The sequence below is a fragment of the Hypomesus transpacificus genome, chromosome 15, assembly GCF_021917145.1.
Source record: "Hypomesus transpacificus isolate Combined female chromosome 15, fHypTra1, whole genome shotgun sequence".
Classification (NCBI taxonomy): domain Eukaryota; kingdom Metazoa; phylum Chordata; class Actinopteri; order Osmeriformes; family Osmeridae; genus Hypomesus; species Hypomesus transpacificus.
Genome location: NC_061074.1, coordinates 3,648,585 through 3,663,943, shown reverse-complemented (window position 1 = coordinate 3,663,943; position 15,359 = coordinate 3,648,585). Strand labels below are relative to the sequence as shown.

General features: G+C 42.8%; 1 pseudogene; it reads right to left on the bottom strand.

Moving 5' to 3' along the window:
* Positions 1–6,172: 6,172 nt before the first annotated feature.
* LOC124477905 overlaps positions 6,173–15,359 on the bottom strand; it is a 201,705-nt pseudogene continuing 192,518 nt past the window's right edge.

Sequence of the window (15,359 nt, the reverse complement as noted above, 5' to 3'; positions counted from 1 at the left end):
TGAAGGGGCTTATTTTCCCGATAATGACCGGCGTTCTATACATTATCCCACTTATTACACGGCTACTTGCCAACAAAAATAACTTAACACAGTGTGTCTTTGTACAATGTATTTGTTACCATTCATATTGTTGATCAGCAGAGAAATAGTTCGCCAAAGACGTTGAACTTCATAGACTTTGAACATTCTTTAGGCTTCAAATCAGCTGACGTCGCTAAGCAACAGAGTACGCTGGGGTTGAAAAGTTACCGGACTACTTGCGGAGTGCTACGAAAGACGTGAATCCGAGGCAAAAAGGCCACTTCCCTTGACAGCGGTCAAATATGCATAGCAACGGTCAAATATGAGAAAATTGTTCACCGCAGAAAGTAGGGAAGCCCCATTCAAGTGAATGGAGCATTATACAGCATTAAGAACAGCCGTGTAGTAATAAATAATAAAGTTTAGCCATAGCTGTGGCATTGAAGACAGTATTGTAGCCTACTACACACTGCCAGTGGGCGAGCCGAGTCTGTGACTCTGAGGCTAACGTCAAAACAAGACGCGGTCTCACTCAAATTCCAAGTTTTACACAAATAACAAAAATATGCTGACCCGCTGGCTGTCCTCGCAATCGCCATATCTTTAAAACACTGCTCTCCATTTTGATGTAGAATTGACCCTGGTACGAAATTAAGAAAATACTCATCAGACGCAGATCGACAACACTGTTGTCGACGTGTGTCAACACTCGTTGACAACACTGTTGTTGCTGCCGCAAACGTCAATGGAGGCTGACGGGGCTCTCATGTAGCAAACAAATCAAAGTTTCTACAGCAACCTACATTAAAATCTCACCACCTGGCTGTCTTCACAATAGTCATATCGTCATAATATTTCCCTCTCTGTTTTTTTCGTGTAAAATGTAACTATAAAATTAGCTACGAAAATACTACTATGACGCTTTCTAGCATGGCTGCCGCCTAAAAGACTAGGCGGTCTCACGGCTGACCCGCACTCGCTCAAATTACAAAGACTTTCACAACCTAAATCAAAAATCCGAGGTTGCAGTTCCACTCAAAATCGCTTTCTCAACAAAGCCAAATGGTTGGGATTTTTTTGGGGTGGTAATTTTCACTCGTAATCCAAGCTCCAATTTGCGTGCTAGAACGTCTCTATCACGTTGTATCCATGCGTCGTTGCTAACGTGTGTTGACGTGGTGACCTGTGCATGTTTTCGATGTTTCCCTGCTCCAGCACACCTGTTTCAAATGAATGGGTCGTTATCAAGCTCTGTGGTAGCCGGTTAATGACCATTCATTTGAATCAGGTGTGCTGGAGCAGGGAAACATCTAAAACAGGGGTGTCAAACATACGGCCCGCGGGCCAAAACCGGCCCGCCAGATGGTTCAATCCGCGAGACGACGTCCACATTTTTTATAAAGGAACATATATTCAAAATGTGTCCAGCAGAGGTCGCACTGCAGATCCGAACGTAAACAGCACGTGACAGCAACGCACCCAGAATAGGCGATGCAGCGGTGAAAGCTAGCTACCTTATTGCTAACGAGATAGCGTTATGATCCAAGCCATTTTCTGAGGGTGAGTTCGTGAAAACATGCATGCTGAAGGCTGTAGAAATCGTGTGCCTTGAAAAGTGACAGGCCTTTGCCAACATCAGTCTAAGGAATAATATTTTAAGACCATGAACATTGTGCAGTATAATATCAGTCAGCAGCTTCAGGACAAAATAGTTTAGTCTGGTGTAACTCTATTGCTCATGCACTGCTATCACTTTTATGGGTTTTTGAAATGTACAAATGTAATACATTTACAAGGCAGGGTGATAACGTTCTTCATAGCTCCCACTTTAGTTTGTGCATAGTGTGGTGAGTCAGTTCAGGTGGTCAGATGTGAAAATGTATCTACTGTAGGCCTACATTAAAATAAACGGTAACACTTTAGATGAGCTCACCAAATTCATAATTTATTAACCAATTTGTTACTTATTAGTTAAAGTTTTTTTCACCATTAGTTATTTGTTGTTCATACAAAATGTATCATTAGTAAAGCATCCTCATCCTTTCCTAGTTTCCTTTCTAAGTTTCCAATTTTCCTGTCCTAGTTTCCTTTCTAAGTTTCCAATTTTCATTTCCTAGTTTCCTTTCCAAGTTTCAAAGTTTCCTTTCCTAGTTTCCTTTCCTGTCCATTCCAAGTTTCCTTTCCTAGTTTCCTTTCCTGTCCATTCCAAGTTTCCTTTCCACGTTTCTTTTCCTAGTTTCCTTTCCAAGTTTCCAAGTTTCCTTACCTAGTTTCCTTTCCTGTCCATTCCAAGTTTCATTTCCAAGTTTCCTTTCATAGTTTCCTTTCCAAGTTTCCTTTCCAAGTTTCCTTTCCATACCAAGTTTCCTTTCCTTTCCAAGTTTTCTAGTTTCCTTTCCAAGTTTCCTTTCCATACCAAGTTTCCTTTCCTTTCAACGTTTCCTTTCCAAGTTTCCTTTTCAAGTTTCCAAGTTTCCCTTCCAAATGTATTTTCCTTTCCAAGTTTCCTTTCCTAGTTTCCTTTCCCAGTTTCCAAGTTTCCGTTCCAAGTTTCCTTTCCTAGTTTCCAATTTTCCTTTCCAGGTTTCCAATTTTCCTTTCCAGGTTTCCAATTTTCCTTTCCAGGTTTCCAATTTTCCTTTCCACGTTTCCTTTCCACGTTTCCAAGTTTCCTTTCCACGTTTCCAAGTTTCCTTTCCAAGTTTCCAAGGTTCCAATTTTCCTTTCCAAGTTTCCAATTTTCCTTTCCAAGTTTCCTTTCCAAGTTTCCTTTCCTAGTTTCCAAGTTTCCTTTCCTAGTTTCCTTTCCAAGTTTCCAATTTTCCTTTCCTAGTTTCCTTTCCAAGTTTCCTTTCCAAGTAAATTTTCCTTTCCTAGTTTCCTTTCTAAGTTTCCAAGTTTCCTTTCCTAGTTTACTTTTCCCAGTTTCCAAGTTTCCTTTCCAAGTTTCCTTTCCTAGTTTCCTTTCCAAGTTTCCAATTTCCTTTCCAAGTTTCCTTTCCTAGTTTCCTTTCCAAGTTTCCAATTTCCTTTCCAAGTTTCCTTTCCTAGTTTCCTTTCCAAGTTTCCAATTTCCTTTCCAAGTTTCCTTTCCAAGTTTCCTTTCCTAGTTTCCTTTCCTTGCCATTCCAAGTTTCCTTTCCAAGTTCCTTTTCTGTGTACATGTACAGCCTGAATCTCTGTAAGGTCAAGAGGTCATACATCGAGGCCTCCCACTAAGCAGAATATAGCACACAGCCCAGACAGTTAGGAGACAGTAAGGCAAAATATGTACAAACTGGGACTTGAATGTAATTAACGACCACTTCACCTGCTGAACGTTCTAGTGTATCAGTGTACTGACCACTGAAGACCCATTAAGGAAGCGAATCTGTGCATTCTATGTTAGAACATGTCCAGCAACTGTATTTAAGCTCTCTGAAGATGTTTCTCACTCATGCTCGCCAATTTGTTGTGGATTGGTGGCATGATCCGACGTCGAGCTAATACAAACCGAGTCAACCCTTTTTAGAATTGTCGTGACTCTTTCCGGCCTGCCTGCTGACAGATACATCCTTACAGTTTCCTTTCCAAGTTCCCTTCCCCCTCTCTCTCTCTCTGGTGATCTCCCAAATGACCTATTTGTGGAATGATTATTATTTTTACTCATCTTTGCCAGGGCTGCCAATAATTCCGGAGGTGGCTGTATAACTCACAGCGTGAAAGACATTCCAATGATTAAATGGTAGGTAGGAAAGTAACATGATTACTTCAAAACAACATAACAACCACCACCCCCTCACACACACACTATTACCCCCAACCCCCTAACTTCTTGTTCCAACAACATCAGAAAACTGTGAAGCAATTTTTCAGGGGAGGTTGCCGTCAGTGTGTGGCTCAAGGTCTTAACCATTCTGTTTTTGTTTTCATTATGTTCCAGCAGAACACTATGCTGGAACCTCTGTTAATGTATGAGCTGCCAAGAGTAAAGAGGACTTCTTCCAAGGCCAAGTCTCTGGCCAGACCGAGCACAAAGACCAAATACAACACTCCCCCTCAACACACACATTCCTGCCTCACCTTAGCTCCTGTCTTTCTAAGTTAATTTATTCTCTTGTTCTATAAAACCCTTTCTCTACTCTGACTAGATGTGTGTGTTTGTGTAGTGTAGTAGATGCCATTCAGACAGTGATGTGATCACAATTCCTCTTTACAAGGTTTAATGACACTGTTTGCAGCTCAGTCCAGAGGCCTGACTTAGCACACAGTCTCACTATTAATGTTGCTAACTGTGTGTTTACTATATCTTAGCTCGCTACTAGGCATCAAATTAACTGATTCACTCATCCACTTCAGATACGCTCCTCATAGCCAGTCATTCATGCTCTTGTGATTGCACTGGTATGCACTAACCAGTGGTTGGGTTGCTGGCATATATTTGGCTTTGCGTTCTGTATAGTAGCAGTGGTCTGATGTGTGTGTGTCTTGGGAGATATATGCCACGCACAGGGAGCTGGAACAGCATAGCAGAAGCAGTAATAGAGATTAAAGAATGGCAGAAATGTGGTCCTCTTCCTTAATCGTCCTTACTGAACACTATGCTGTCAACATTCATAGCAAGTTTTTACAGTCATCTTTGCATTTCCTATACAGTCATTCCATGCAATTTTTTCGGCTGTTTCCAGGTCTGAAACAAAACTCTAGATCTACCAAGCAAGCAATGGCAAATGATTAGATCAGTTAAAAAGAGATGCTTCATCACAGAGCTGGCTCTAAGTCAAGTCAGGGTCCATGGGTTTGTTGAACACTGTTTTACATTGAATCAAGCTGTTCCAAATCAACTCAGATTCTTATCACTGTTTTATTCAGAACTTGATATAAACACTTAGCCAGTATTTCTGCATTTGGGTGAGTTGACCGGGGTGGTCACCGTGGGGAACATTCTAGGATAGTGTTCTTAAGTGGGTTCTGATACATGGTCAACGCGGTCCAGTGAGAACCTACTCCATCATAGTGAGAGTGTTTGAGTATTAATCATGGTTCTGTCATCAGGAACCAAGACTGAAGCAATGCAGACACAGAGCATGATCATTATCACCATAATACAGAACACATGAGACTGGAGATTGGATTTAATTTGTTTAGGTTCAGATGTATCCACTTTCAGTGCATATTACAACATACAGACTAATACACAAACTAGTTAAAGTCAGGCTCTCATTCAACTGTCCAGGCAGTTTTAATCAGTTAGAGAAAATGAGTATTTTGTTTATAAACTTCTGATATGGAAAGTTTGGAAACTTTTTAAAACCATCTCATTGAGTCAAGACAAGATGGCAGTTGTAATACTAACACCTGGGGAAACCAGTACGGATCCATCTATCAGATGAAGAAGGGAAAAACTGCTGTGTTTGCTTAATTCTGGATTTTTCATATTTAGCTGTGGCCTGTTCCATAGCTTTCTCTCTTCCTCCTGGTGTCTGCCATTGGTAAACAACTTCCTAGGCAAATGAGGACGGATGTAAAATATCTGGTAGCTTCTTGTTACAGCACAAACAATTCTTCTCTGTGTGAGACCCTGCTATTACCATACCACTCTCTCCCCATCCATTCTCTCTCTCCTTGTCCTTTTCTCTCTATCCCCTTTTCTTCTTTTCTTCAATATGTTTGTCCTTATCTCTTCATCTCAATCCTTTCAAAAGAGCTGCACTAAACATATGCTTCAAAATACTTTATGTAAGCAGGCCCACAGGAACCCCACATAAGGACGGAAGTTTTGGGCATAAAACAACCTCCGCCTCCAAAGTTACAACATTCTACTGCTCGTCTTCTTAACTGTGTCTCTACTCAATCTGAATCTGCTCCCCTAATCAGCTTTATACCAGGCCTGTGTTTCTACTGTTCCTCCTCAACTCTACTGTGTGAGATCATGGCTCCTGTCTGTCCTTGTGTAATGATGGAGAGCCCATCTGGTCTTCTCATGCTTCTCTGATGACCATCTATGGCTCACACAGGGCTGGTTGTCCTCCAGATATAGCTCTGAAATCGGAAACTATCCTATTCAAAGGAAGCCAGGTCACTGAAAGAGTCCTAATTCATAGTCTTGGCTGATTAGCGCTGAGTCATGAAACTGGAGTCATGGAAAAGGAGGAATTATGGAGTGGAGGTGAAGTGGACAGGTCAATAGCTTTACAACTGATTACAGTGATTGACAGACCCATTCTTGTCACTTGGTTTCCGTAATGAGTGGCTATATAATGTGAGGCCATTCCTCATCTTAAATCAATTTCCCTTTTCCTGTTCTGAGGGAAGTTTAAACAAATTACATGGGAACTGAGATACCTCAATTACTAATAATCTCTGTGGGTCCCATAAGATAATAGGTTAAACACCTAGGGGCAGACAGCTTTCTGACTTTCTGATCAATGTCACTGATTAGTGATCGGTTGCTGGTAAGTTATAGTTTTTTCAACCTATGGTTGTAATGTGTATGAGTGGGTGTGTGTGTACCTGAAGCCTTGTCTGGGTTGTTGCACATGAAGCAAAGCCAAGCGGCCTCGTCCTCACTATAGCCAAACAGGTCAAAGAAACGCACTTCCTCCAGGTGGATCTGTAGACTGTCCAGGTCCTGGAGAGAGGAGAGAGGGATAAAGTGGAGAGAGATGGCGCCATTTTTCATTCCAAGATGGCGCCGGTTAGGGCAGCCGTGGTTGCTAGGTGCGCTCTGTTTTGTCTTGTTTTGCCTCTCCAACGTACGTTCACTGTGCAACAAAATGGACGAACTTCAGCTACTGATGGTGAAAAACAGAGACTTTCTTTCATCTTCGGTTTTGTGCTTCACGGAGACATGGCTGTGCGATTTGATCCCGGACACCGCCTTACATCTGGCAGGCTTTCAACTCGTGAGAGCTGATCGGGACACTGCACTCTCTGGCAAAACCAAAGGCGGTGGTATTTGTTTCTACATCAACAGTGGCTGGTGTGTAGATGTGACAGTGATTCTGCAACATTGTTCTCCGGATCTGGAATCATTTTTTATAATCTGTTAACCTTTTTACTCGCCACGAGAATTCGCGTTGCTCATTTTGGTCGGAGTTTACATGGTGCCGGGTCCACAGGTTAAAGAGGCCCAACGCACGCTCGCCGACCAGATTCTGAGTGTGGAGCGAGCAAACCCGGATTCCCTTGTTATTGTACTCGGCGACTTTAACAAAGGTAATCTCAGCCACGAACTCCCTAAATACAGACAATTCATCAAATGCCCAACCAGAGAAGAGAACACTCTGGATCACTGCTACACTACAGTCAGTAGAGCCTACCACGCCGTCCCTCGTGCAGCACTGGGCCACTCTGACCATACCATGGTCCATCTGATTCCTGCATACAGGCAGAAATTAAAGCTCTGTAAACCTGTGGGTTTACAAGGACTCCAAGGACTCTCTCCATTCAGGAGGGTGAAGTTAACAGACTTTTCAAGAGGCAGAACCCCCGCAAAGCAGCTGGGCCGGACTCTGTCTCTCCTGCCACCCTCAAGCACTGCGCTGACCAGCTGTCTCCTGTGTTTACAAACATCTTTAACACCTCCCTGGAGACATGCCATGTGCCAGCCTGTCTCAAGTCCTCCACCATCATCCCTGTGCCCAAAAAGCCAAGGCCCACAGGACTTAATGACTACAGACCCGTCGCCCTGACCTCTGTGGTAATAAAGTCTTTTGAGCGCCTTGTGCTGGCACACCTCAAATCCATCACAGACCCCTTCCTGGACCCACTGCAGTTTGCCTACAGAACCAACAGGTCGGTGGATGATGCCGTTAACATGGCCCTCCACTTCACCCTACAGCATCTGGACTCCCCAGCATCCTACGCTAGGATCCTGTTTGTGGACTTCAGCTCTGCCTTCAACACCATCATCCCCGCCCTGCTCCAGGACAAACTCTCCCAGCTGAACGTGCCCGACTCCACCTGCAGGTGGATCACAGACTTCCTGTCTGACAGGAAGCAGTGCGTTAAGTTGGGAACACAAGTCTCTGACTCCCGGTCTATCAGCACCGGATCTCCTCAGGGCTGCGTCCTTTCTCCTCTGCTCTTCTCCTTGTACACCAACAGCTGCACCTCGAGTCATCCGTCTGTCAAACTCTTAAAGTTTGCGGACGACACCACCCTTATTGGGCTCATCTCTGACGGGGACGAGTCTGACTACAGGTGGGAAGCTGACAACCTGGTGACCTGGTGTAGCCAGAACAACTTAGAGCTCAATGCTCTTAAGACAGTGGAGATGGTTGTGGACTTCAGGAAGAACACAGCCCCACTCACCCCCATTACCCTGAGTGACTCCCCAGTCAGCACTGTGGAGTCCTTCCGCTTCCTGGGCACCATCCTCTCCAAGGACCTCAAGTGGGAACTTAACATCACAGCTCCCTCACCAAAAAAGCACAACAGAGGATGTAGTTCCTACGGCAGGTGAAGAAATTCAACCTGCCAAAAGACACTGATGGTGCACTTCCACACAGCCATCATTGAGTCCATCCTCACTTCTTCTATCACCATCTGGTACGCTGCTGCCACTGCCAAGGACAAGAAAAGACTGCAGCGGACCATCCGCACTGCTGAGAAGGTGATTGGCTGCAATCTGCCTTCCCTCGAGGATCTGCACACCTCGAGGTCCCTGAGGCGAGCGAGGAAGATTGTGGCCGACCCCTCCCACCCTGGACACTCCCTGTTCCAGCTACTCCCCTTCGGCAGAAGGCTGTGGTCCATCAAGACCAAAACCTCACGCCACAAGAACAGTTTCTTCCCATCCGCTGTTGGCCTCTTTAACAAGGCCAAGGACTCACACTGACTTTAAATCACAATCTGCACAATGACACCCTGCACATTCCAATTTGAACTATTGTATCGTATTAGCTAAACTTTGCTCCTTTTGTATAGTTAGTCCACATATTTAAGTTCCAATATTCCTATATGTTTAATGTATGCACCTCCCTGCCAAAGTAAATTCCTTGTTTGTGCAAACATTCATGGCAAATAAAATCCCTTCTGATTCTGATTCTGAGAGAGTGAGAGAAAAGGTGGAGACAGAAGGAGATACGGTAGAGAGGGGAAAAGAGAGAGTGGAGAAATGGAGTGGTTGGAGAGGGAGAGCCATATAATTATTGATGAAGATGATGATAAAGAATGATGAACACTCACCAGCCGCTTCTAGACTACCAACTGCCAAACAATATCCCGGCAACCTTTCAACAACCACAACCACAGCAGAGCTGTACACTCCTCATTCCTATCCCAGCTTCCTGGTTACATTTGGCTGGGAAGAGATGTGCACATGTAACCCCAGCTATGCATGTCTGTCCATCCAGATGGATGGAAATATATGCCTCATCATACACATGTATGGACCCTCCATTACAAAAAACGCAACAGATTCTTTTAACGGCTGACATGTAAAGTCTAGATCACTCTCGGCCTGCTCCAAATAGTGTATAACACAATTCGTCATGTTACATTTACATTTAGTCATTTAGCAGACACTCTTATCCAGAGCAACTTACAGTAAGTACAGGGACATTCCCCCGAGGTAAGTAGGGTGAAGTGCCTTGCCCAAGGACACAACGTCATTTGGCACGGCCTGGAATCAAACCGGCAACCTTCTGATTCATAGCCTGATTCCCTAACTGCTCAGCCATCTGACTCCCGTTAGGACCAGGACCTACATAGGCCAGCACACTCCACTCAAAACGTAATTTTATCCTGTAGAGACACTACCTCTATTGTGACTGTACACTCAATAGATCTCACACCCTATGAACTGCACTTTGTTTCTGTGACTAACCAAACCCTGGTTAGAGGAGCTGACTTATTGCATTTTAGATTTCTTTTAATCATGCCTCACTTACAACCACAAATATTAAGTTGTTTTATTGGTGTAGTGGTAAAAATGGAGGTGGGTAAACTATGAATGGGTAAACTATGAATTGTATAATTTATTTATTTACAGGGTCGTCAAGCCCCCCCCCCCCCCTCCCCTCCGTAGACTACGGTCGCCGAAAAACTACATGCATTGACATTTCAGCTCCTTCACAGAGGCTTGAGAACCCTGTTTATTTATTCATCATTAAGTTTCATTAGGCCTATTTGGATGGAACCAGTAAAGTCAGCTTGTATCTGCATCATCGTATTTAAAAGAACGTTAATAATAGTAGGCTATAGCCGTTTGTCCCATGTCTTAATGCGATTGTGCAAACCAAAACGTTTACAAACGTGAATTGATCTTACTCTGTACTTGAGGCCTTTTGTGGGCATCTGTGGGAGTGGGAGCACTCGATGGTCTCTTAAAAAAACGCCTGATATCCATGGCTAATCAATCCATTCCGAACAGGTAGACTAAACCACAACGTGTATGTGTGTGGACATACTTCGTGGATCCTGATTGGTGTTGCCGCCGCAGACGCAACGCATTGATTGGAGGGTCACAGACCATACAGCGCAGATGAAATGATTCAGACTACAGCGTTGATATGTTAAACAATATGAAATACATTTATTTCGGATTATTCCGAACGACAGAATACGAGGCGCAGGGAACTAAGATGTGCGTAAAGGCGCATAAACGCAATTTTGAGGTGGATAAACGCAATTTCCGCAATTTTGAGGTGGATTAAACGCTATTTCCGAAATTTGGGAGGTGCGTAAACGGCGTTTACGTGCGTTTAGCCCCCACTACATCCCTGGTTATATTTCATATCAGATAGGCAGTGTTGAGAATAATGCGTTAAGTTACTGTAACGCCACTACTTTTGGCGGTAACTAGTAAAGTAACTCATTACTTTTTTCAATTAAATAACGCAGTTACATTACTGAAATTTCAATGGGCTTGTTACTCGTTACTTTTTTCTTGCATGAATTCCCCAATTTCCTGTTTTTAATCTAACTTAAACAAGTTTACGGTGACGCAGTGTATGAATTAATCACTCCGCATTTTAGAACAGCCCACACAATGGCCGACAACGGACCGTGCAAGCTTTGTGTCATGGAAATATCAACATTATTTTCCCCTTGTCCAGATCAAGGATAAAAATAGTTAGTTGTAGTTTGTGTGCAGGTGCGAGAACTTTATCCACTGCGAAGAATAGTAATTATAATCTTCACAAGCACCTAGTAAAACAACACGCTTCTACAAAGCTAATCGTGAAAAAACCCAGTGCTAGCTCCGCTGATCAAGCAGTCGGAGGCACTTCATCAAAACAGCCCAGGCTTGATTTTAAACAGAGGTATTTCCAGTCTCTAAGCCAGGCAGAACTAAACAGACTGATTGCCAGGTAGGCTATGTTGTCAAGACATGCGACCTATGTCCACAGTTGAGTCTGTTGCCTTCAGGCAACTAATGAGCAACATACAATGATATAACATTTGACAGTTGTCGTGTCCTACACTGTGCCACTGCAACACTAAAATAGTATATATCTGTCTACTATATCTATACATAACTATCTGTGTGCGTTTATTTGATAATAGAAGCGGGGAATTAAAAGTAACGCAAACGTTACTTTTCCTTGTAACTAATTACTTTTCTATGCAGTAACTAGTAAAGTAATGCAGTTACTTCTGAAATAAGTAACTAGTAACTGTAACTAATTACACATTTTCAGTAACGTTCCCAACACTGCATATAGGTAGAAAATGTAATGTTGTGAATGGAATTCAACTGTGTTTCCAGCTACATTTTGCCCACCATAACAATTATATCAATAATAGAACTCTAATCATAATGGTTGTGGATGGAATGTTTATAGTTACAATGCAAACTGGTCACATTATGCTGTCTAGAGGTGAAATTATCATTATTGTTGTTTTGGAAGCTTCCAAGCCCTCCAAGCCACGGAGCCTCCCAGAGCCCGCACAGAGGAGGAGATCTTCGGAGACCAGTGGGTGCTGGAACCTTGCCTGCCTCTGGCTGTAACCAGAGGAGACAACACTGAGGCTGCAAGGTCCAAACGTTTCCAGGTGATGAGGGCCTTGATCAGCCTGTGGGACCAGCCTATCTGGCTCTACCCCTGATTTTGGCTCTGGCCATGCCCCTGATCTTGCCTTGCATATTATCCTGTATCTGGCCGAGTCTCCAGAATGACGGCGGCCTGTCTTGTGGAGCAGTCTTTCCTCCTGGCTGCGCTGGACTCCAACTCCACACCTCTGACCCAGGACATTAAGCACCTTGCCCTGACCTCTGACCTCATGGCGTTCCTCTCCCCACCTGAAGGTCCGAGGCGAGGCCAATGGAGATCAGCGCCAAAACTCCCGCTGGGAAATCACAGACAACTGAAGAGGGTACAATTTCTGGGGAAATTGCAGGGTGTGCTTGCTTGCGTCGGATGCAGAGGGGTCCGTTTTTTATGACATTTTTACAACTGATATTTCTGTATATTTTATATAAAAAATGCCTACTTATTATTTATAAAGATTACATAGATTTAAAACAGTGGCTGCAAGGGAAGCTCAGCTTCCCCTAACATAAAAAAAAATTAATGGTCAAATATTTACTATTGTGTTAACATTTTCAAATGCGTTAGGACACATTCATATCGAAGACAAGTTTGTTCAGGATGATCTACATATATTAGCAGCTCGACTGACTTATTTCCTTCTCATACATTCCCGTAGCACCACAATGCATTTCCCTGTTGAAGCTCATCTTCCATGAAGTTTTGTTCAGTGCTTCAACTATACGGTCATTGGATAAATGCTGCGATTATGTCCCGCCCTGGATGCTCGCCGTCTATGGGGGTGAATGGAGGAGTGGGCTGGCCTGGACGCTGGGCTTCCGCATGATGATTGGAGGGTCTGTCGAAAGACTGCATCTCTGCAGTGATTTTGTACAATAAAAAGGCGAGCCCAGTCCCTTCGCGGATTTTGCAAGTGTAGTCGAAAGACAAATTGCTGCAACCTATTTCTTGGTATTTGCTTGGCGAAATTGCTAACCAATTTTCGTTTCATTCACCACATTCCTTGTTTCAGTTGAACCTAATTCACACATTTTCTCCTTCGAGCTTAATATTGTTTCGTTCGATCGTTTGTTCCTATATTCATATAGTAGGCTATGCTAGTGTGGAAGGGGTGAACTACATTTACATTTAGCAGACGCTCTTATCCAGAGCGACTTACAGTAAGTACAGGGACATTCCCCCTGAGGCAAGTAGGGTGAAGTGCCTTGCCCAAGGACACAACGTCATTTTGCATGGCAGGGAATCGATCCGGCAACCTTCTGATTACTAGCCCGACTCCCTCACCGCTCAGCCGTCTGACTCCGAAACCAGTGAACTAGCCAAATAAATTGAAACATTTTATGATGTAGGCCGAAAATGAGCTTCCCCTCTTTGAAAGACCAGCAGATTTAAAAGCATTTTTTTCTGCTCAGTTACCACTCAAAATACTAATAGTGGAGAGTAGAATGAAATAGTTGTCTTCTCATTTCCCCTGCAAGAGGGAATGGTGATCAGCAGCCTCATAGTTGAATTAAAATAAATACATTTGGCAGACCGGTGTAAAAATGGACCTAATCTCTATGACTTAAACGTTTTTTTACGTTTTTAGCCTATTGATATTGCATTCATTCATTAATAAAGAACCCCCTTTGAAGCTTATTCTAACAACGACGTTACTGGCAGTACAGTAGCTATTCAAATAGTATCATCTGCTAACTGAAAATATGCCCCCAAAAACATAAATAAGATTGACATTCGTTTAGGGGGAAATCCCTCATTCATAAAAAGCTCAGTGGTAGTGATCATTCTCAGTAACAATGCAAAATGCGATATGGTCCTGTGTGGAGAAGCTGCCTTGGTAAATTGTACTACTACCAGTACAGTACAGTACGAGACTGTGTTTGGCTTGGTAGCGATTGCAGTGGTTGAATTCGATTTAACGTTCCGTTGTAGTAAGGTAGGCTGAAATTAATTATTTTCATGAACAGATAGACAAGGTTTAGGCTGTGGCAATGGAGTTCAGGTTAGTAGTCACTAGTCAGATAGTTTCACCTATCACCAATCAACAGTGGCGGAACCAGACTTTTATATATGGGGTGGCCAAGGTTACTTCAGGGGGTCCACAGACCAAGACTGAACATGTGTGTGTAACCTCAGCCTGGCATCTAAGCAGTGTAAATTATTCATATGATTGCTGATGAGAAATATAAATTCACTTAAGCCTGAGTTCTTCAGAGTGGCCTAGTATGGTCCACTAGGGTTACTTTAATCAAATTATACATTTACTATGAATAGACTGTGTCTCTACATCTGAAATGCAACTCATTTCTTTCTTACACACACTAGTGTAGGCTACTCACAAACTGGAGAGACTTTGGTCACTCTGTTTTCATGAATACACTGTATAATCTGGGTCTAACCAGGTTAGATCCTTCTTTTACATTAAAACATTACACTTTTAGTGTAAACTCACACCTAAAATGCCACAGCCTTCAAAACAAGAACACTCATGAATCAACAACCAACATTTTAAAGTGAGGCTTAATCTGGGAAAAAACGTTTGGGAAGGCTTACATGTGTGGCCTACAAACACAGGCTAAACTTGTGACAAACATGTGACTGACTGACTTGTATGCTCCTCTGAGGTCTTGGGGTGGTGCAAGGACTGGGGTCTATTTCCACCTGATCCTGTTTGCTCAGCTTTTTGAACATCTTTTAATGTTTGAAGTGAATACTAAGCAAAAATAACATGTCGGTTTTCACATCCAATTACCCACATTTGAGCCCAATCTCAATCTTAAACATATTCCCATTATTATCTTCAATCAACTACTAGATCATGGCTAGCCCTACTCTGAAATACGTATTTCGAACAGGCATCATACAATAGCAAACAGGGTAGCTATCTGACTGCAGTGTTAATATTTTGTAACGTTAATAAATTGATAAGGCATCTCATCAAGGAATCTTAGCAGTTAAAGTACAAAAATAGTGTAGCGACCCACATCGAAAGACTTGTGTTATGTTAGGCTGTTAGTTGGTTGTTTAGCAGTATTCTTCGCGGGGTCCGACATGCCAATCAACCTGCTGTCTGCTAATCACGGGAATACCCAGAATGTTCGGATGCCTATGGAAGCAAATCGTGACCAAAATTCAAATGAAAATGCATTTCCAGAAATGCATTTTCATTTTAAGAATGTGGCTGCATTATTTGACTCATAAATCAAATTAGTATTCAATCATCCTATTTGCATTTTCATTTTCTTCTTTAAGACTGCTCATTCTTTCCCTTAATTAAAATGAAAACGAAAAAGACATTTGAAATTTAATTTTCAAAATATGCCCCAGCAAATAGATACCAAAATTCAATTTGAAATGTAA